Source organism: Mustela lutreola, chromosome 1, assembly GCF_030435805.1.
Source record: "Mustela lutreola isolate mMusLut2 chromosome 1, mMusLut2.pri, whole genome shotgun sequence".
Lineage (NCBI taxonomy): Eukaryota > Metazoa > Chordata > Mammalia > Carnivora > Mustelidae > Mustela > Mustela lutreola.
Window position 1 is genome coordinate 110,042,443 of NC_081290.1, and position 21,364 is coordinate 110,063,806.

A 21,364-nucleotide genomic window follows, 5' to 3' on the forward strand; every position below is an offset into this window, starting at 1 on the left:
TGTTCATATCTGTTTATTAAAGAGTATTCTTTTTAAAAAAGGTAGAGGCACCTGGGTGGCTCAGTGGATTAAAGCCTCTGCCTTCAGCTTGGGTCATGATCTTAAGGTCCTGGGATAGAGCCCCGCATTGGGCTCTCTGCTCAGCGGGGAGCCTGCTTCCCTTCCTCTCTCTCTCTCTGCCTGCCTCTCTGCCTACTTGTGATCTCTGTCAAATAAATAAAATTTTAAAAAAAGGTATATAGCATTGCATCATACTTATGTATCATGATTTACTTTGACAGTTCCATACTGATACAAAATCATGTTGTTTTCAGGCTTTTGCTATTTTTCAGATAGTGCCAAAATTAATAACCTTGTATTTGCTCCTTTACACATATGTAATTCTATCCATAGAATGATTACTAACTTTAGAATTGGTGTTTAAAAGGATATGTGCATTTGTAATGGTGCTAGATATTTCCAGTTTACCCTCTCACCATAAATATATGAGTGTTCCTATTTCTCTTGTTGCCAGTAAAGTGGTCTGTATCTAAATTTTGGATCTTTTAAAATCTTATACATGAAAATGGCATCTCAGTTCATTTTTCTTATGAAAAATTATGTAGCTTTTCATAGGGTTAAGATTTGTTTGTATATTTTTTGTATTTATTTAAAATTAGGTGGTTTTTTTTTTTTTTTACAGTTTTATAGGAACTTTGTATATACTAAGGTTTACCCTTTTGTTATTGGGTTATAAATATTACCTCCCAGTTTGTTATTTGATTTTAGACTTTGGTTATGATAATCTCTGTAGTACAAAAGTTTTGGATATTTTTGTGGTCAAATTTATCCCTCTTTCTTTTTATGGCTTTTGAGTTTTATATCATAATTTAAAATGCCTTCTATACATTCCTGTTCTAAAATACATTTTGCATGGTTTCCTTTAGTACGCTTATGGTTTTATTAAAAAATACATTTTGATTTATTTACAGGAAAGATCCACCTTTTTCCTAAAAGGCCATTGATTATACCAACAGACATTTTTAAAAAGATTTTATTTATTTATATGAAAGAAAGTGAGGAAGGGAGGGAGGGGGAGAGAGAGAGAGAGAGAATGGGTGAGTGGGGGTAGAGGCAGAAGGACAAACAGACTCCCCACTGAGTATGGAGCCTAGGTGTGACTCAATCCCAGGACCTTGAGATCATGACCTGAGCCAAAATCAGATAGTTACCTGACTGAGCCACCCAGGCACCCCCCAAAACAGCATTTAACAATATATTTTTACTCACTATTTTTAGGTGCTATTTTTTTATCATATATTAAATTATTGTACCTTTTGGTTTATTTCTAGGATGGCCACAAATTTTATTTTGTGCAGTCCTACATTGCATCTGTAATTATGTGTCCTGTTTATTAATATGAGTTCTTAAGTCTATGCATTTTCTTCTAATTTGGATTAGCTATGTACCATAGGTTCTGACAAAAGCTGTTGCAGGGGCACCTGGGTGGCTCAGTGGGTTAAGCCTCTGCCTTTGGCTCAGGTCATGATCTCAGAGTCCTGGGATTGAGCCCCACATTGGGCTCTCTCCTTAGTGGGGCGCTTGTGTCCCCCTCCTCTTCTGTTTGCTTCTCTGCCTACTTGTGACTTCTCTCTCTGTCAAATAAATAAATAAATAAATTCTTAAAAAAAAAAAAAAGCTGTTTCATTTCTTGAAAGGAGAATGGTGAATGAAATTATCTTACTGTGTTATGATTTGTCTTTGTATCCCAGTAGTTTAGCTCCAAAATAAGCGATATTCGTCAGGCTTCCCATCTTGTCTCCATGTGCCAGTTATTTATTTATTGTCCCACAGCTCTACATCTACCTTTCTCTGCCCCACACTTTGATGCTAGAGTTGGACATGTAAACATTTCTCTTTTGCCAGCTGGTATAATGTTAGATTTTGTCAATACATGGTATTGGAGGGATAGAGCTAGGAGTAGCAGAAGAATAGGCTTGTTGTCCTGGTTCTGATATGCATTTTCTTCCTTCTATGGCATGGTTACCAGCAGTTCAGGACTAGTGCTCAATTTCAGCTAGCTTCTCAGGCACCCAGGAGGCTGAGAGCCAGACTCAGCATATTATTGCCCCAAAAGACAGCTTCCTGAAGATCAGCTTTAGGCCACCATGCCCCAGGGAATGCTTTCTGGAGGACAAATGCTGGCCCATCAGTGCCCCAGTGGGCAACTTCTTGTGAACTATTCAAGCCCTTTGACACAGCAGCATACTTCTCCTACCTGCTGCAGTTTGCTGTAGCAACACCCTAATTGGTTAGAATCCAGCCTTAGTTTGTGAGAATTGCCTTCTTACAAAGCCTTAGTTTTTTCCATGTTTGTCCTCCCTCAGTTCTAGAGGTTGTAAATGCTTCTTACATTAGCAATTACTGTATTTCAATTAGAGTATTCTTTTATTACATTTAGTGGATGACTACCTTTTACCTGTTAATAATTTTTTATATTAAGTATTCCCTGTTTAATTACTAACTTGGCTTCTCTCACCTGGCCTCTGACCAATCCAGAATTGATACAAAGGGGAGGGGTCCCAAAAGATAACTATCAAAGATAGATTTGAGATTGCTTTGGCCATACTGTGAGGCTTGAGCAGTGTTGATTTCCTCGTAATGGGAAGTGGTGTACTAATAATTCATGGCGTAAAGTGGCATCACAGTTAATTGAGCTGTTAATTGTGGAGGATTATGGTGCAGTGCCAATTGAAGCAGGTGCCTTTAGAGCTCCTTTTGAGGACACAGCAATTTTGCCATATGTATATCCTATAAATTCTTCTTCAATCCTTGTACAATGGGATCTGGGTCTAGTTACCTGAGTGCTCTAGGAAAAAGGAAGTTGTCGGGAAGACTGGTTGCTGGCTTTGAGTTGATGCTAATTCTTAGGGGCTTAAAATACCACTGTGGTCCAGTAGTCAAACTGGGGAGTATGGGGGTCAGTTGATAGATGAAGTCTTAACTGAAGTTAGACTGATAGAAGGCAGTTTGTTCATAGATTTATTTTGTGTTTATAACTCCAGTTTCTGAAAGTATAATTGAAATAGATACACTTAGAGACTGGCAATATCCCCATAGTGGCTCTCTGACATATGGAATTGTGGGCCATTACAATAGAAAGAGCTAAGTGGAAGCCTTTGAAAATTCTATTCCCTGCTGAGGTATTAAGCTTGATGCAATATTGAATTCCTAGGGAATTATAGACTTTAGAGCCACCATCAAAGGATTTGAAAGATTGAGTAGTGATGATATCTATTACATTTCTGTTAACTATCCAATTTGATTTGTGGAGAAGTCCGATGAATTTTAGGGAATGATTGTGTATCATCATAAACTTAATCAGGTTGTGATGCGGATTGCAGCTGCTGTCCCAGATATAGTTTCTGTATTAGAGTAAAACAACATGGCCCGCTATATTGATAGAATTAGCTTGACTAGATTTGATGAACAGGAATTAACAGGAACTTGACATACCTTTGGAAGACATATACATATCAGACAGTAGAAAATAAACCCCATAAAATTTCAGGGACCTCCTTTCTCAGTGATTTTTCTGGGAGGTCTAGTGGTTTGGATTATGTCAAGATATTCCCTCCAAGGTGAAGGGCAAGTTGCTATTTCTTCCATATCTCTACCATGAAAAAGAAGCACAACTCTTGGCATACCTTTATGGTTTTTAGAGGGAAATGTATATTGCATTTGTGTGTGTTACTTTGGTCCAACTACCAAGATCGGATAAGTCTGCCAGTTTTAACCAGAGCAAGAGAGGGTTCTACAGCAAGTCCAGGCTGCATTTCAAGCACTCTTTCACTTGGGCCTTATGATTCAGAATATTTTATCATACTTGAAATATCTGTTGCAAATTCGAATGCTGTAGAAAACTTCTGGCAAGTACTAATATGAAAATAAGAGTATATATACCTCTAGGATTTTGGAGCACTTCTGTGTCCTCTTCTGCAGATAACTATTTTCTTTATAAAAAACAGCTCTGGCTTGCTATTGGGCCTTGATAGAAAGTAAATACCTAACTATGGCACATCAGATGACCCTGTAGCCTAAGCTTGCCGTCATGAACTGGGCGTTTTCTAACGAACTGGCCTATAAGGTTTGAAGTGTGCAACAGTATTGTATAATAAAGTGGAAATGGTATATAAGCAACCATACCCAGGCATGTCCAGAAGATACAAGTAATAAAGTACCCAAACTCCTTAGACACTGACGCCTATGGTGCCAGAAATGCAAATATATAAATCAATATGAATGATGTTTTAAAATTTTTTTTTAAAATATTTTATTTACTTACTTGACAGAGATCACAAGTAGGCAGAGAGGCAGGCAGAGAGAGGGGAGGGAAGCAGGCTCCCTGCTTCCCTCGATGTGGGGCTCGATCCCAGGACCCTGAGATCATGACCAGAGTCGAAGGCAGAGGCTTAACCACTGAGCCACCCAGGTGCCCCTAAAATTTTTTTCTTTTTAAAAGATAATTGGTTGTCTAAAGAATAACTAGTAATAATGTTTGGGTGTTTATGAATAGATAGAAGGAAAATATAAGATAACAATAAATCAAAGTAAGGAATGAAGAAAATTGAAGAATACGATGGAAAATTCTTTCAGTATACTTATGATAGCATACTATGATTTGAAGCTAGACTGTGATGTTAAAGATGTCTAGGAAAGCCACTAAAAAGAAGTTAAAGGGAAATTGCTAATAATATAGTGGTGGAGATAAAACAATCATTAAAAATATTCAACTAATTCAAAAGAAGGCAAGAAATAAGAAAAAAATACCAAAGGACAGATGCTACAAATGGAGAATTTAGAAAAACTATGCATCTATCAACAAAATGCCAACATAGCAATAATTTTTTTAAATCCAAATTGTCTAATCACTTCAGCTAGAATACAGAGATTGTCATATGCGTTGTAAAAGCAAGAGACAACCATGCTATCTCTAAGGAAACACACTTAGAATGTATAGATAAACAGATTAAAAGTAGAAGAATGGAAAATGACATACTATGCAAACACCAATAGAAAATGGTTATATCAGACAAAGTGGATTGGAGGACAAGGAATATTACCAGAGATAGAGAGGGACAATTCATAATAAAAAAAAAAGTCATCAAGGACACACAATAAATCCTAAATGTGTATGTATGTGTAAATATAGTTTCAGAATACATGAAGCCAAAACTGGCAGAATAGACTGGAGAAATAGAATAACTCATAATTAAAGCTAGATATTATACTGCTCTGGTCTCAATAATTGATAGAATAAGGGAACAAAACATTAGTGAGTTTATAGAAAACTTGAACAACACTATAAGCTGTCTTGGTCTCTTAGAGATTTGTAGAACACACTACCTAAAAACAGTAGAAATATACATATTTTCAAGTGCACATAGGGCATTCATCTACACAGACCATATTCTGGACAATAGAACAAGTTTTTATATATTTAAAAGAATTGAAATCATAGAAAATATACTCTTCGATTGCAACAGATTTAACAAAAAACGAATCACAAAAAATACATGGAAAATTCACATATATTTGGAAACAACATACATTTATTATTTTTTTTAGAGATTTTATTTATTTATTTGACAGCGATCACAAGTAGGCAGACAGGGAGGCAGAGAGAGTGGGGGAAGCAGGCTCCCTGCTGAGTAGAGAGCCTGATGCGGGGTTCAATCCCAGGACCCTGAAATCATGACCTGAGCCGAAAGCAGAGGTCCACTGAGCCACCCAGATGCTCCAACAACATACTTTTTTTTAAATTTTTTATTTTTTATAAACATATATTTTTATCCCCAGGGGTACAGGTCTGTGAATCACCAGGTTTACACACTTCACAGCACTCACCAAATCACATACCCTCCCCAATGTCCATAATCTCACCCCCTTCTCCCAAACCCCCTCCCCCCGGCAACCCTCAGTTTGTTTTGTGAGATTAAGAGTCACTTATGGTTTGTCTCCCTCCCAATCCCAACAACATACTTTTAAATAAATTGTGGGTAAAACAAGAAATCATGAGGGAATTAGGAAATATTTTGAGCTGAATAAAAATGAAAACACAGCTTATCAAGATGTATAAGATGGAGCTAACAGTACTTAGTGAGTAATACATAGAATTAATGTTTATATTAAGAAAGAGGAAATGTGTAAAATAAATGAAATCAGCTTCATTTTTAGGAAATAGAAAAAAGAGCAGATTAAACTCAAAACAAGGAGAGAAAATAAAAGTGAGTGGACATAGGTTAAATAAAATTCTGTAATATCTATTCTCTACAAGGAAATAAGGAACTTCTAAGGTTCAAAATATCTTGTATAAAAATAAGATAAATTTATTAATATCTTTTGAAAGTTTATCTTCAAAAAGTTTAATATGCCTTACTCCCCCCACTCCCCTATTCTTACTAGCTGTGTGAACAGGGGCAAGTTATTCAACCTATTTCTTAGGTTTTTCATTTGTAATATGGGGTATAATAAGTTTTAAGGTCATAATGATTGAGAAGGAATGAAAATATACAAAGATTTTAACACCCTAGAATTTAAAATTTAGAAGCACAAGCTAAATTAAATAAAATTAATATTATAAAATTTAAAATCTGAATCAGGTAAAATGTTTCTAATGACTGGAATCTTGAAGTATTAAAATTATCTGTACAAGCCTCTGAAAATATATCTTACTAAGAAAATACACTAAGACTAGGTGAAGCCTGTAGTTAAGGACAATTAGAAAAGTGAATTTAAAAAACTGGCTTGAATATATTGAATTATTAAAAAGGCAGGCAAAATTTACTGAGCAAAATATAATTGAGGGAGAAAAGAGGCCCAAATAGATGAGCTGTATGTGGTAGGCAAAAACTAATCCCCCAAAGATGCCTAAATCCTGGAACCTGTGAATATATTACCTTACATGTATAAGATCTTTGCAGATATAATTGTTCAGTATTTTTAGATGAGGTGGTTATCTTGGATTATCTGGACAGTCCAGATGTGATTACAAGGGTCCTTATAAGAGGGATGCAGGAGAGTGAGAGAAGGCAATGTGATGACAGAAGCAGAGGTTAGAGAAATACGGGGCCATGAACAAACCTCTAAAAACTAGAAAAGGAAGCAAACAAAACTTTCTTTAGAATTTCCAGAAGCAGGACAACCCTGCCAGCACCTTGGATAGATATTTTGGTTCATACTTGTGTTAAACCACTGATTTGCGGAATATGAATCAATCCTTGCTTATTTGTGCTACATATATATTTGGGAAAAAATTTGACAATTTTAGTTATATCTGTCTTTGGAAAGCAAAGACAGCAAAGCGAGTAATGTTTCTATGATTTAATATTATGGCACACATGGACTTGAAAACTCGCATTGGAATCAGCAGTAGATAGCACCAATCATATTGGCAGTATGGAAGAGTGTTATGTAAATTAAGAGATTCCACCTGAGTGGCATTCCATACTCTGCTTTGTTTATAGAAAAGAGTTGATAATCAACAGTATGCTTTCTGATTTTAAATTGGATTTGAAATAAATAGTGAAAAGTATGAATATATTCAAATTGCAGTCAGTGAATCTATGTATTTTAAATATGGATAAAGAAAAAATGAGTAATGGATACAACACATAATGGTGTGGTGGATCACACTAAAATTAAGAATATTGGTGAGGAGACAGATGATTATATAAATTGTTGAAATAAAATATAAATTTAATGCCAGTAAAGACCATTATAGTTTCATGTGGTCTTTTCAAGGAACATATCTTTGTACCTTGAGTGATCTGAACCCTTCACTTCCAAACCAAAATACTGTGCTTTTAAACATTGAGGATATTTTCTCCTGAATTTTAAAGCCAATGAAACTGCAATACAAATAGCTTGAGTTTGACATTTGGACTTTTTCCCAGCTCAATGTCTTTTTTAGTTTTTGGAGAAAGAATCTGATGATATATTATTTAACTAATATATAAAGCACATCCAAATGCTGCAACAGAGCATGAAGAAATAATTTCCAGAACTGAAAACAAGAGTGGATTAGAAATACATTTACTGTTGTCTTCCAAGTTGAAACATCTAACCTTCCAGCTTTTGGCTGTAAAATGTTAGAATTTATCATCTATTAGAGTGGTGAAAGTAGTCTGCAGTGAGCCGTCTCTCCATAATTTCTGGGCCATTTGTGTTTGATATGAATATCCAGACTTTCTGGCAGCCATTAAACACTTGGTGACATTTACAATGATCTATGATTGTGAATTTAAAATTTCTAATTTAGTAGAAGCTAGCATGAGAAATCAATGGCAAATGTAACCTAAATGATAAATTAAGCTATCCACCATTGAGTTCTATAATGTTGCCTTGGTAAAAGACTGCAAACAATATTATCCTTCTCATTGAAATAAAACATTTTATTTATTTAAAAATATTATGGTTAGTTTTTTGTTATCAAGAAGACTAAGAAACATATTTTAAAAAAATTACCCCAAATTGATGATCTTCATGTGCACTGATTACCCATTAAGCAGTATTAAACTTTATAAACAGGCAAAGAATCTCCTTCACCTTGGGTATTAAATGCCTTGTTTCAGTGCTCTGAGATAATCACAAGTATCCTCAATTTAGGGAATTAGAATTTCCCCATCATCATCTTGATCTTTATATCCCTATGAAATCTATATTGACATTCCACCACACAGAGTCAGAGAAAGTTCTTATCCTGGTACTTTCATTACTTGATGACTTGGTGTACAAACTTCTCTGTCAGGGGGTTTATAACTCTGTCGAACTGAGCTTACTTTCACACTTCATTTTGTGGTTGCCACCAACATCTATCCATACACTTAGAAAAGTGGAAGAATAGAAGAATGGAAACTCCAAATTTATTGTATTCACTATTTTGGGAATGTAACAGGAAGTTAGATAATCTTTCATAACAATGAGAATTGTGAAGATAAAACAGTCTCTTCATGGTGTTAGGCCATGCCTTTGATGTGATTCAGTGGTCTGATCACATGAAAGTAATCCAGTGAAAATAAGTATGAGTAATTGAGCCCTTTCCTATACAGCATTTCAGAGATAATACTTCAGATGTAGGCAGTCTTAGTTTCAGAACCATCAGTGTGTGTAAAGATCGAGTCTCTGCTAATCACTTGTAATTATGAACATTATTATTTTATCCTGATACTGCCACAAGGCATGGAAAACTCCGGCTCAGTTATTAGAACTTTGATTTTGTGAGATTTCAAGTTATATGCAGGAATTCATATAAAGGGATATGTTCTTAATATATTTAGATTAAGATAGACTAAGCAGAGTGTGGAGTCTAGCAGTCAGTAGGTTGAATTTAATCCACAAGTGGATTATGGCCAATTTGTAGTTATAAAAAATAGAATTAACTGCCAGCATTTGTAATGTGTAGCATTTCATATACAAATGAAGATTTTCAGCCTTTCTCAAATCAAATAAACAAACAGACAAACAAAAAACAAAAAAGAGATCCTCAGCAACCAAAAATGAGAAACCAACACCCCATCCTAACAAAAATCAACTGGAACTAACTAAATTCTACCGCCAGGAGTGAGGGTGAATGATTTCCAGTGTACCATTTTCCATTGAACTCCAGCTCCAGTAGACATTTGAATTCTTCATCCATGTCAGTATAATATCAGTTAATCTTATGTGGGTCCTTTAGCTTCATTTAAGATTTATAACTTTTAACATTATTTTATCTGTATGTGTTCAGTTGTCTTTGTATTATTAAGTGTTACTGTTTCTTTTTCCTTTTTAAAGAGAATTTGCGTTTGCAAAGAACAGGAAGATACAAACATATTAAGTAACTATTCAGAAGTTCCTGTTGCATTGCACAGTAATAAATGTTAACGAACTCTGAACATTTACTTGGCACTAATTTACTGAAACAGATATTATAAATCTTGGCTGCTACTAGATAATCCACCATATAAGATACAGTAATTATGGGGAAACTATATAAACTACTTGTATATATTTTCTCTTGGTGAAAAATATTTGAAAACAAAACTCTTACATAATTCTTGATCATTGTGGTAAGATTTTTTTTTTTTAATTTTTTATTTTTTATAAACATATATTTTTTATATACATATATTTTTATCCCCAGGTCTGTGAATCACCAGGTTTACACACTTCACAGCACTCACCAAATCACATACCCTCCCCAATGTCCATAATCCCACCCCCTTCTCCCCAACCCCCTCCCCCCGGCAACCCTCAGTTTGTTTTGTGAGATTAAGAGTCACTTATGGTTTGTCTCCCTCCCAATCCCATCTTGTGGTATATATACACAATGGAATACTATGTGGTAAGATTTTTCAGGATAGTCACACTTAGTCCTATTTACTCTAGTTCAGAAGTTGGCAGGGTAACTTCAGATTTACTGTATTTTGACTGAACTGCATTGCTAACACCAGTGTTGATATGAACTGTTATTTCAGCAGATATATTAAGGAATTTAAGTAGCTTTTCATCTGCCTTACTTCATTGCATGTTGGAATGGTTGGGACTGCATAAACTAACCCTCTACTTCAGAGCAACAATATATAGTCAAACCTAGTGGCTTGAATTCTGCCTCTCCTGATATACTTGTTTAGATTTACATGGGAAAACTACTTTTATTTTCTATTTCTGTTACTGAACATATGGTAAGCTAACTAGTTTATGATTTATCCTACAAAGCATATCCTGTCACTTAATTTTCTTATTTTGGTGGTATATAATGGAATTGTTGTGTCTGAGACCCAATGACACTTGTAGTTCTCTTATTAACATGGAGTTACTTTTCAAATCTGTTTTGTTCACTTGGAGTTTTCCATGCTATGTTAATTTGATTGGGTTCTTTTTAAATTTAATTAGTTCTTTAAAATTAGTTCTTTATACAGGGTATTTGTTTCCTGAGATCAGAAAGAATGAATTACACTTTCTAAATGAACCAAAATTTGTCTTGCAATTATGAAAATGAACATAAGAGACACATGTTCTTTTCTACACTCTCAAGTAAAAGATATATATTTCTTTGGCTGATCAGTCATTATGATGAGTCACTTAAAAATTTAACTTAATCCAGGGCATACTTATTTTTAATTTTAAATGAAAAGGCACTTTCCTTTTATTAAGAACACAGTGCTAAGTATAAACAAATAGCAAAAATTATGTTGATAGAAGCATGCTGAAAATATTTTAAGTTGCAAACTTTCCCTTTTTTTTTTTTTTTTTTTTTTTTTTTTAAGATTTCATCCATTTGAGAGACAGAGATCACAAGTAGGCAGAGAGGCAGGCAGAAAGAGGAGGAAGCAGGCTCCCCGCTGAGCAGAGAGCCCGATGTGGGGCTCGATCCCAGGACCCTGAGATCATGACCTGAGCTGAAGGCAGAGGCTGTAACCCACTGAGCCACCCAGGTGCCCTGCAAACTTTCCCTTTAAGTTGCTTATAAATTCTTCTCATTGTGTTTATATTATATAAATTTGTTTCTCCTAATACATTAGATTATATTATAAAGGATGCTGAGTATCATCTTTTTTTTTTAGGAATTAGAATAGATATTAATTCAGCTCTGGAAAATAGAATAATCACCAGTCTTGCCAAAATATTCAGTCTAGATATTAGCTGAAGAATATGGTATATGACTGAAAAATTGTTAGAATAAAGTCTAGGACTAGAATGATTCATTAATTCATATAGGCCCTTAAAAAGATGAATGATATAAGAATATGATCAAATTAAAATAATATAATAAAATATATAAAGAATCACATAAATCTTGCATAATATTCTAAGACCTTTCTTTATATAATTTTTCTTTATATAATTTTCCCAGAAACCACATTTAGTTTCATGGCTTTAGGTACCACCTATTTGTACTGATCATTTTCAAATATACAGATTGCTTCCAGTATGTATTTATACACTGAACTCTCTGAACTCCAGTCTTCTATGAATTACTGTCCATATGACATCTCTACCTTGACATTTTATAACAACTAAAGAACTAATATTTCAGAATTGAACTTGTCTTTCTGTCAGTCCTGCTCTAGCTTCTATTTTCTCTCTCAGACAAGTGCTTATATTCATTAGCCAGGATATTGTCACATGCACCCTTCTCTGGCAGAAGGTGGTGGAAAGGGAGATTGGAAATTGGGATGTGGTAGCAACCAGTAATATCTGTCTCATATGCTTTCAAACTCTGTTGCTTTTGGAAGTAATTTGTGGGATAGTTTTTTTTTGTCTTGAATTGAAGTAATACCTGACAAATAGTAGGTGCTTAGTAATTCTCAGTTGTTGTTTCTTAAAGCAACAATATAACAACAAAAAACCAATTTGTTATTTTTCATGATTACAGTAAAAGTGGCACCTAGGGCTGGATTGACAAGACTCAGGGCCCCAAAGGACAATTCTTTTTTTTATTTAATTAATTATTTATTTTTTAAAATTTCTTTTCAGTGTTCCAGAATTCATTGTTTATGTACCACACCCAGGCTCCATGCAATACATTCCCTCCATAATACTCACCACCAGGCTCACACAATCTCTTACCCCCTACACCTTGAAAACCCTTAGATTGTTTTTCAGAGTCCACAGTCTCTCATGGTTCATCTCCCCCTCCAATTTCCCTCAACTCCCTTCTCGTCTCCATCTCCCCAAGACCTCCATGTTATTCCTTATGCTCCACAAATAAGCAAAACCATATGATAATTGACTCTCTCTGCTTGACTTATTTCACTCAGCATAATCTCCTCCAGTCCCATCCATGTTGATACAAAAGTTGGATATTCATCCTTTCTGATGGAGGCATCATACTCCATAGTATATATGGATCAAATCTTCCTTATCCATTCATCCATCGAAGGGCATCTTGGTTCTTTCCACAGTTCGGCGACTATGGCCATTGCTGCTATGAACATTGGGGTACAGATGGCTCTTCTTTTTACTACATCTGTATCTTTGGGGTAAATACCCAGTAGTGCAATTGCAGGGTCATAGGGAAGCTCTATTTTTAATTTCTTAAGGAATCTCTACACTGTTTTCCAAAGCGGCTCTATCAATGTGCATTCCCACCAACAGGTTTAAGAGGGTTCCCCTTTCTCTACATCTTCTCCGACAAATGTTGTTTACTGTCTTGTTAATTTTGGCCATTCTAACTGGTGTGAGGTGGTATCTCAATGTGGTTTTGATTTGAATCTCCCTAATGGCTAGTGATGATGAACATTTTTTCATGTGTCTATTGGCCATTTGTATGTCTTCATTGGAGAAGTGTCTGTTCATGTCTTCTGCCCATTTTTTGACATGATTATCTGTTTTGTGTGTGTTGAGTTTGAGGGGTTCTTTATAGATCCTGGGTATCAGCCCTTTCTCTGTAGGGTCATTTGTGAATATCTTCTCCCATTTCATGGGTTGCCTCTTTGTGTTGTTGACTGTTTCCTTTGCTGTGCAGAAGCTTTTGATCTTGATGAAGTCCCCAAAGTTCATTTTTACTTTTGTTTCCTTTGCCTTTGGAGACATATCTTGAAAGAAGTTGCTGTGGCTGATGTCGAAGAGATTAGTGCCTATGTTCTCCTCTAGGATTTTGATACATTCCTTTCTCACATTTAGATCTTTTATCCATTTTGTGTTTATCTTTGTGTATGGTGTAAGAGAATGGTCTAGTTTCATTCTTCTATATATATAGCTGTCCAATTTTCCCAGCACCATTTATTAAAGAGACTTATTTTTCCACTGTATATTTTTTCCTGCTGTGTCATAGATTATTTGACCAGAGAGTTGAGGGTTCATATCTGGACTCTCTACTCTGTTCCACTGGTCTATGTGTCTGGTTTTTTTGCCAGTACCATGCTGTCTTGGTGATCACAGCTTTGTAGTAAAGCTTGAAATCAGGCAACATGATACCCCCTATTGTTATTCTTTTTCAACATTTGCTTAGCTATTCGGGGTCTCTTCTGATTCCATACAAATTTTAGGATTATTTGCTCCAGCTCTTTGAAAAATGCTGGTGGAATTTTGATCGGAATGGCATTGAAAGTACAGATTGCTCTAGGCAGTATAGACATTTTAACAGTGTTTATTCTTCTGATCCATGAGCATGGAATGGTCTTTCATCTTTTTGTGTCTTCTTCAATTTCTTTCATGAGTGTTCTGTAGTTCCTCAAGTACAGATCAAAAAGGGCAATTCCTAAAAGTAAGTTTATTGCAGGAAAACAACAATAACAACAACAAATAGCAACAACTTTAAAGAAAGATTATCCTTTATAGTTAAAGGCTACATGGGTTCCACAGAGATCAGGAGTGAGCTCTAATTGTATTCCTTCTCTAAGGCCACCCCAGTGCATTCGTTATACATTATGTCTTGATCAGAAAATTCAGACAAATGCATGAACAGCTCAGAATCGGGGAGCACAAATGGAGTCTTTTTCCACAGTTTCTTGTACTTTGCTGGCCACATAGGATATTTTGCTACATAACCAGTACTAACAGTAAAGCCCTGCAGGAGTCTCAGCAAGACCAGGTGCAGATCATCCATGTCCTTGTTATCAGTGCACGATGCTAATAAGCTAATGCAAACCATTCTGAAATTCATGGGAGCGATAATTGCAAAGCAAGGTTATTAGTCAGTAGTTTCATACCTTGACCAGGGATCAGTGCCTGGTAGATACTTTAGTAAAATAACTTATACTAATTCTAGGCCTACTGGAATTAGTCTTCACAAGTACAATGATTCTCTGGTTTTGCTGGACTCAGTTGCCTAGTTTCTCTAATCCATATGATATCAGCTGGAATCACGAATCTGACTGCATTCCAAAATATATAAAATAGGGCATGTTCCCATAATAGCTTAATACATTTTTTCAATAATTTTTGTCACAATATCTGCAATATTGACCTTTTGTAATACTTCTGGGGTAGGGGGAGGGAAGAGGAGTTTTGTAGTTACTCAGACCTTAGTTTAGTTTGTGCCCCTACTAGTTGTGTTTATTATTATTTTATTATTATTATTTTTAAAGATTTATTATTTTTATTATTATTTTTAAAGATTTTATTTATTTATTTGACTGACAGAGATCACAAGTAGGCAGAGAAGCAGGCAGAGAGAGAGAGAGGAGGAAGCAGGCTCCCTGCTGAGCAGAGAGCCTGTTGCGGGGCTCGATCCTAGGATCCTGGAATCATGACCTGAGCCAAAGGCAGAGGCTTTAACCCACTGAGCCACCCAGGTGCCCCTACTAGTTGTGTTTAAAGCTAAGTTATTGAATCTCTGTGGATCTTATTTTCCCTATTGGGCAAACTTGAGTAATGTTGTCCCTCTTAGAGGCTTTTTAAGAATTAAAGATAACATAGGAATATATCAAATATAGCGCCTGCCACACATTGGTGCTCAGTAAATATAGGGAATTAATGTTTCTTCATTTTATTTGTGAGAAGGATCAAAGATAGGGTGAACAAAAAGCACTACCTAAGAAAGTATTGATTGCAGAAGTGAGAGCTTTATAGACTAAGAAAAACCTCTTAACTGCAAGAAAACCTTTCTGTGATACCTAGATGTATGCTAGTAAAAGACCTAAGTACCTCCGTATCCCCCCATGCACCCTTTGTGCAATGTCTTAGTATTATAGCATGGATATATATGGATAAACTTTAGAATGAGGCCACTTTCAAAATTATACTGGCAGAACAAGCAACAATTAAATTAGATGTGAAACTAAAGTGTATAGAAGAAAATGAAAATCTCAAAATATTAATGTTAGACTTCTCTGTAGATTTTATTACACCAAACCTTGTTTGATAACCATTGTAATTTTGTCAGTTTTGGTATTTTTTGTTTTGAGTTCTATATTGGAATATTAAGTTTAAGTCCATGGCATAGTTTCAGGTACAATATGCATACTCTTATGTTCTGTGCAAATATGAGAGATCTTGCAAAAACTATCATCTGTATTTCAAAGAGAGATGCAGAAATGCCACAAGTTATAGGTGGTATTCATCAGTCTATCTTTATAGTCCCATCTATTCAGTTAGTGTTATTGAACTATTATTTGTCAGAAGTATAAAGCTGACTTTTTCCTTCTCAAAATTACCATCAGCATAACTCTTAGACTTGGTGGGTATCATTGTTATATTTTCTGCTATATTTCTATCTTCATGAAATACTTTATATTTTTTAGTTTTGTTGAATGGGATAGATGGACTTCTGTTGAACAAGGTAGATTGAATCCATGCTTATATCTTAGGTTCCTCCCTTCTTAGTTTGCTAGGAATGTCACAACTGAGTGCCATAGCCTGAGAGGCATAAACAGAAGAAATTTATTTTCTCACTGTTCTGGAATCTAGAAGTCTGGGATCAAGGTGTTGGCAGTGATTTCTTCTGAGACCTCTGTCCTTGACTTATAAATGGCTGTCTTCATTTTGTGTCTTCACATGGCCTTTCCTCTGTGCGCACCCATGTCTATGTTCAAAATTCCTTCTCTTAGGAAGACACCAGGCATACAGAATTAGGGACCACCCTAAAAACCTCATTTTACCTTAATTATATCTTTAAAAACCTTATCTTCAAATACAGTTATATTCTGAAGTACTGGGGGTTAAGACTTCAGAATATGAATTTGGGAGAGTTACACTTAGGACCATAACACTCCCAAAGCCCCACCAAACTAGTAAGTAAAAGGATAAAGAAGGTGTAATACTCCAAACACAAAATGAATGGGAGAGGAGATGATCATAGATAAAAGATAAAAGATGTCTTCAGTTTTCAAATATGGAAAACTGATGGGTAAATGTGAAATAGTAGAATAGAGAAAGCTGCTATGTAACTACCTTCAGAGAAGGATGCCAACAAGAAAGCTAGTCACCTTACAGTACCTTTAAAAAGCCCAACAATATCAATGACTTTGGAGGTGGTAGGTGGGACTGGAAACAGCAGGGTTGGTGACAATCCGGATAGGAAGCACAATCTCTTATAGCTAGGTGACTTCCTCATCGCCACTCCTGGAGAAGATGTGAGGTCTGTTGGTGGAGAAATCAAATGAGATAGTCTCCGGACTTAGGAACACTGATATAAGAGAGGAAAGGGATGAGACAATGTAACAAAAATGGAGGGTATTCCTAGACTCCAGATAAAAAGAGCTCCTTGGATAAATGGCTAATTCGAGGTCTGGGGCAGAAATTATATCTGAAGAATCTGAAGCACCTTGTCATACCAGAAATCAAGGGAACCATGAAAGACTACTGGGATTATGTCAAAAAGACTTAAGTTCCCACTAGCTAAAGATGGTATGATTTCAGTATCAAAGAGCAATACAAGTGTATTTAATCCATGAGTTTAAAATTAGAATTTTGAAAGACCTGTTGATTGGTATTGGAATATGCAAGAATCTGCTTGGTATTTTGAAACTGATAAATAAAAGGAATAAAAAACCCCAAGCATTTATCTTCATTTTCCTATATGAACTATACCTTAGGATAACTAAATAATTATTGAGAGAAGTCTCTCTTTATAGAAGCATTTCAATTATAGAACTATTTCAGGCAATAAAGAGGAATTATAGAATTATGTAATCATTTTGGAACCCCTACTAAGTTGCTGCACCTAGTCAGAAATCATTTATGGCTGCTAATGGTGCAGAATTGAAAGAACCAGCTGTTAAAAGTGCCTCCTGATGGAAGTATACAGCACCATCTATGAAGTAATCTTGAAAAAAATTGAATTAGAATCTGATCAAGCCCTTATATAAACTGCTGGCTTATCGAAGTATGAGGGATAGGAGACACATAGATATTTAGTCAAGAAAATACAAGATGTGAAAATGCTTAAAAATTGTATAAAACTTAGCTTTTTCATCAAATAAAGTGAAATTAAAAAAATAAAGTGGTGGAGAAGAAAACTACAGATTATAAGAGTCTTGATTCCTGCTAAGTATGGGCTTTAACTGGGTTCTGATTCAGATAAACATATAAAAAATATATACATATATTTATTGTACACATAAATTTATGAGGTAATCACAGAAATTGGAACTGAATAAGTAAGGAATCAAATCATTGTTGATTTTTAAGATAATAAAAAATGGTTTTTTGTTTATGTTAAAGAGTCTCTTATTTTTCAGAAATATATGCTGCTTGAGGTATGTATTGATAAAATTATGATATTTTGGCTTTGCTTCTACATCATTGGAGTGAGGATTGGGGAAGTTGGGAGGATTAGGAAACAAATTTGGACATGAGTTGAGAATTATTGGCCCTGGGTAATGGGTATAAGGAAATTCCTTAACCTATTCTCTCTCTATTTTTTGCATGCTTTTAATTTTTCATAATTAAAAGTAAGACAAGAAAAAAATCAGGGTGTAAGTGAAAGTTTATATATAGAAGAGAGTTCCAGGTACCTTTCCCACTCTCCTAACTTGTCATCCAGACTTGAGAAAAAACTGATGTTTTGGGGCCCACTAATGCAAAGGCTGAGTTATGATTCCATCACAGCTTAATGAAGTCCAATACGTTTTAAGTCGAATCTATCAATATGTGGATTTTTCAACCAACTCCTTTAGTGGATCACTCTTAAATCTGAATGGGGAGCAAGAGATCACCAGACATTTGAGGAATCCTCCAATGTGAAACACAGAGAAAGACAAACAAAAAACCCCTAATCAATAAAACTTTAAGAAAAAAAGACAATAAAGAGAACAGAATTATCAATAAAATTATAATTAATATCCTTGGAAAGAAAGAACATAATACAAGTGTGAATAAAGATTTAGAGAATTGGAAAATTAAAAATATGATTGCAGAAGTTAAAATTATAGAATGTGAGCTGAAAGAAATACCTGGTAACCTGGTCTCACTGTGGTCCTTATTTACGTGAAGGGGACTCAGAAACTGTAGGAAACAATGGTGGTTACAGAACCTTTGGAGTGATTGCATCTGGATGAGGCCTTGCAATGTGATTTTTAAAACGATTTATATCTCCATCCCGACTGCACATTAGAATAAACCAAAAAGCATTAGATTAAACGACCACAACAACAAGACACCTGGGTCTCATTTCCATTGGCTTTAATTTGAATATGCTGGAATGAGTCATTATTATTTTTGTAAGTTCTTCAGATGATTATCATGTGTAGCCTGGGTTTAGAACAACTAAAGTGTCAGCTTCTCAAAAGCAGACCCCATGTTTATTACTATATACCAGTTCTTTGCACATAGTAAACTTTTAATATTTTTAATGAAAAAAAGAAAATCATCATTGATGTTGACTCCAAGGTAGAGGAGTGAACGTAAAACTGTGTGGCTTCTCCTAGTTCCCCTAACCCCTGTAATGCCATACCCCGGTTTTTATTTGAAGCAAGTCGCCCATTTTTATTAGGTTACACATGAAAAAGATAAACAGCCTTTCCCAGTAATCTTTAACCTCTGTTCCCAGTGCAGAGGCCTTCTTCTTTGGGATGTATGCATGTGTTTAGCAGAAGATGCTGTAATAGTGACCTCTTTTGGACTGAGCTGTTGTTCTTTGTTATGCATGAGGATCATCTGTGAAGCTTGTTAAAAGTGTAGATTCCTCTACCCAACAAGATTCTGATCCACTAGATCTCAAATGAGACACTGTGGGGGAAGGGGCTGTGTATTTAATAGGTTGATACTAATGTAGGTGGTCTGTTGATAACAATTTGAAAAAGCAAGATAAACGTTATAGCATTTTCAGCCTGTACCTAGGGTTTGGTCTTCTCAAAGTCTTCCCACTTTATAATGTTATAAATGGAGACTTGTCCTGAGTGGTCATTATCTTCTATTTTTAAAAAATATTTTAACTGGCTATTAGATCCTAAGCTTAACTTTTTAGAAGCAAAAGACTAATTGTACTGATATATCTTATTTTAGTGAAAAAAACTTCAGTAACATTAGAAACTTTTTGAAAAAATGGTAAAAAAAGAAAAATAAGTACTCATTGAAGAGGTTAAGGTTTCATTTCTTCTTTAATGCAAAATATTTCCCAAGATTAGATTCACTTATCTAATTATTCGCAGTCTTTTCCTTGTGATCTATAGTAATGGCCACTTATACTACTGTTTATAACTGTAGAAAGTTATCCCGGTTTGTCAGTAGCTGAATATTTTTTACTAAGCCTTTCTATATGGGGAAGATGGATAAAGCATGTCTGTAAAGTTCAAGAAAATAGATTAATATTATGTATTTAAAGTTATGGTTTCTATATTTCTGTGTTTGATTCATATCTCATAGGTTTTTATAAACAGAGAGTTCTGTAGACATTTCTTTAATTCTAAACGTAACTCACTGTAAGTTCATAGATTTAGAAATAATCTTACATGCCATAGCCAAAGGGCATCTATCTATTCCACCAGGCACAAAATAATGGCATAGATTTGTTCATCTGAGACAAGTTAACACAGATCTTTGCATAACTTTTTAGAATCAAATCTATTAATATGAAAACTTACATATGAAAATTTCTCCTAAACAGAAATTTCCCAAGTATTATTATTATTAAATATAAATTAAATATGTGGGCTTTAAGATATTTTACCATTATTCAAAGTGGTTAATGTTCTTATTTGGAGCTGCATTATTTCCCAGAGAAACATATCTCCAAATCCATTAGATGATCAGTGAAAATCTAGGATTCAATGCATGCATTCATGCACTCATCCATTTTTTTTGGCAAATATTTACTGAGCACCTACTATGCTCCACATACTCCTCTGTACTCTAAAGAAACAGTAGCAAACAAAACAAATAATAACTGTCCTGTTGGGTCTTATAACATAGCAGAAAGTTGTATTTTGGATAGTAAAAAATGATAAGGTTAAAAAATAGGTGGGAACGAGGGTGGGAAGTTTTTGGAGGATGCAGTTAAATTTTAGATTGGGTGGCCTGGAAGTGACTCATTAAGAAGGTAACATTGAGTAGTGATATGACTGAAAAGAAGGAGTGAGCTATGGAGCTATTTAGGAGAACATCCCAGACAAAGAGTGCAAAAGTCCTCAGGTTGATATATGCCTGATCTTTGTGATTAAACAGAGTGAGTGGAAATCTGAGAGTAATAGGAGATTAGTTAGAGTGGTGATAGTGTGTCTGGGGTGAAATTCATATCATATTAAGGACCTTGAATTTTGTTCAGAGTGAGATTACGAGGCATTGGATGGATTTGAGAAGGCAAGTGGTGCAGTCTAACCAGATCCATCACTAGCTGCCATGTTGAAAGTGGACTGAAGGAGGGCAAGGCCATGTCGAAGTGGGGTGCAATCAGAAAGATCCTGGTGAAAGATGGAGGCTTGGATCATGGTGTCTGTGAAAGTGGAGAGAAAATGTTGGT

General features: G+C 35.2%; 1 protein-coding gene across 1 annotated transcript in view; it reads left to right on the forward strand.

Moving 5' to 3' along the window:
* Positions 1-21,364, forward strand: part of STPG2 (sperm tail PG-rich repeat containing 2) — a 604,044-nt gene that overhangs the window by 119,097 nt on the left and 463,583 nt on the right. The gene's annotated exons all lie outside the window — the stretch shown is intronic.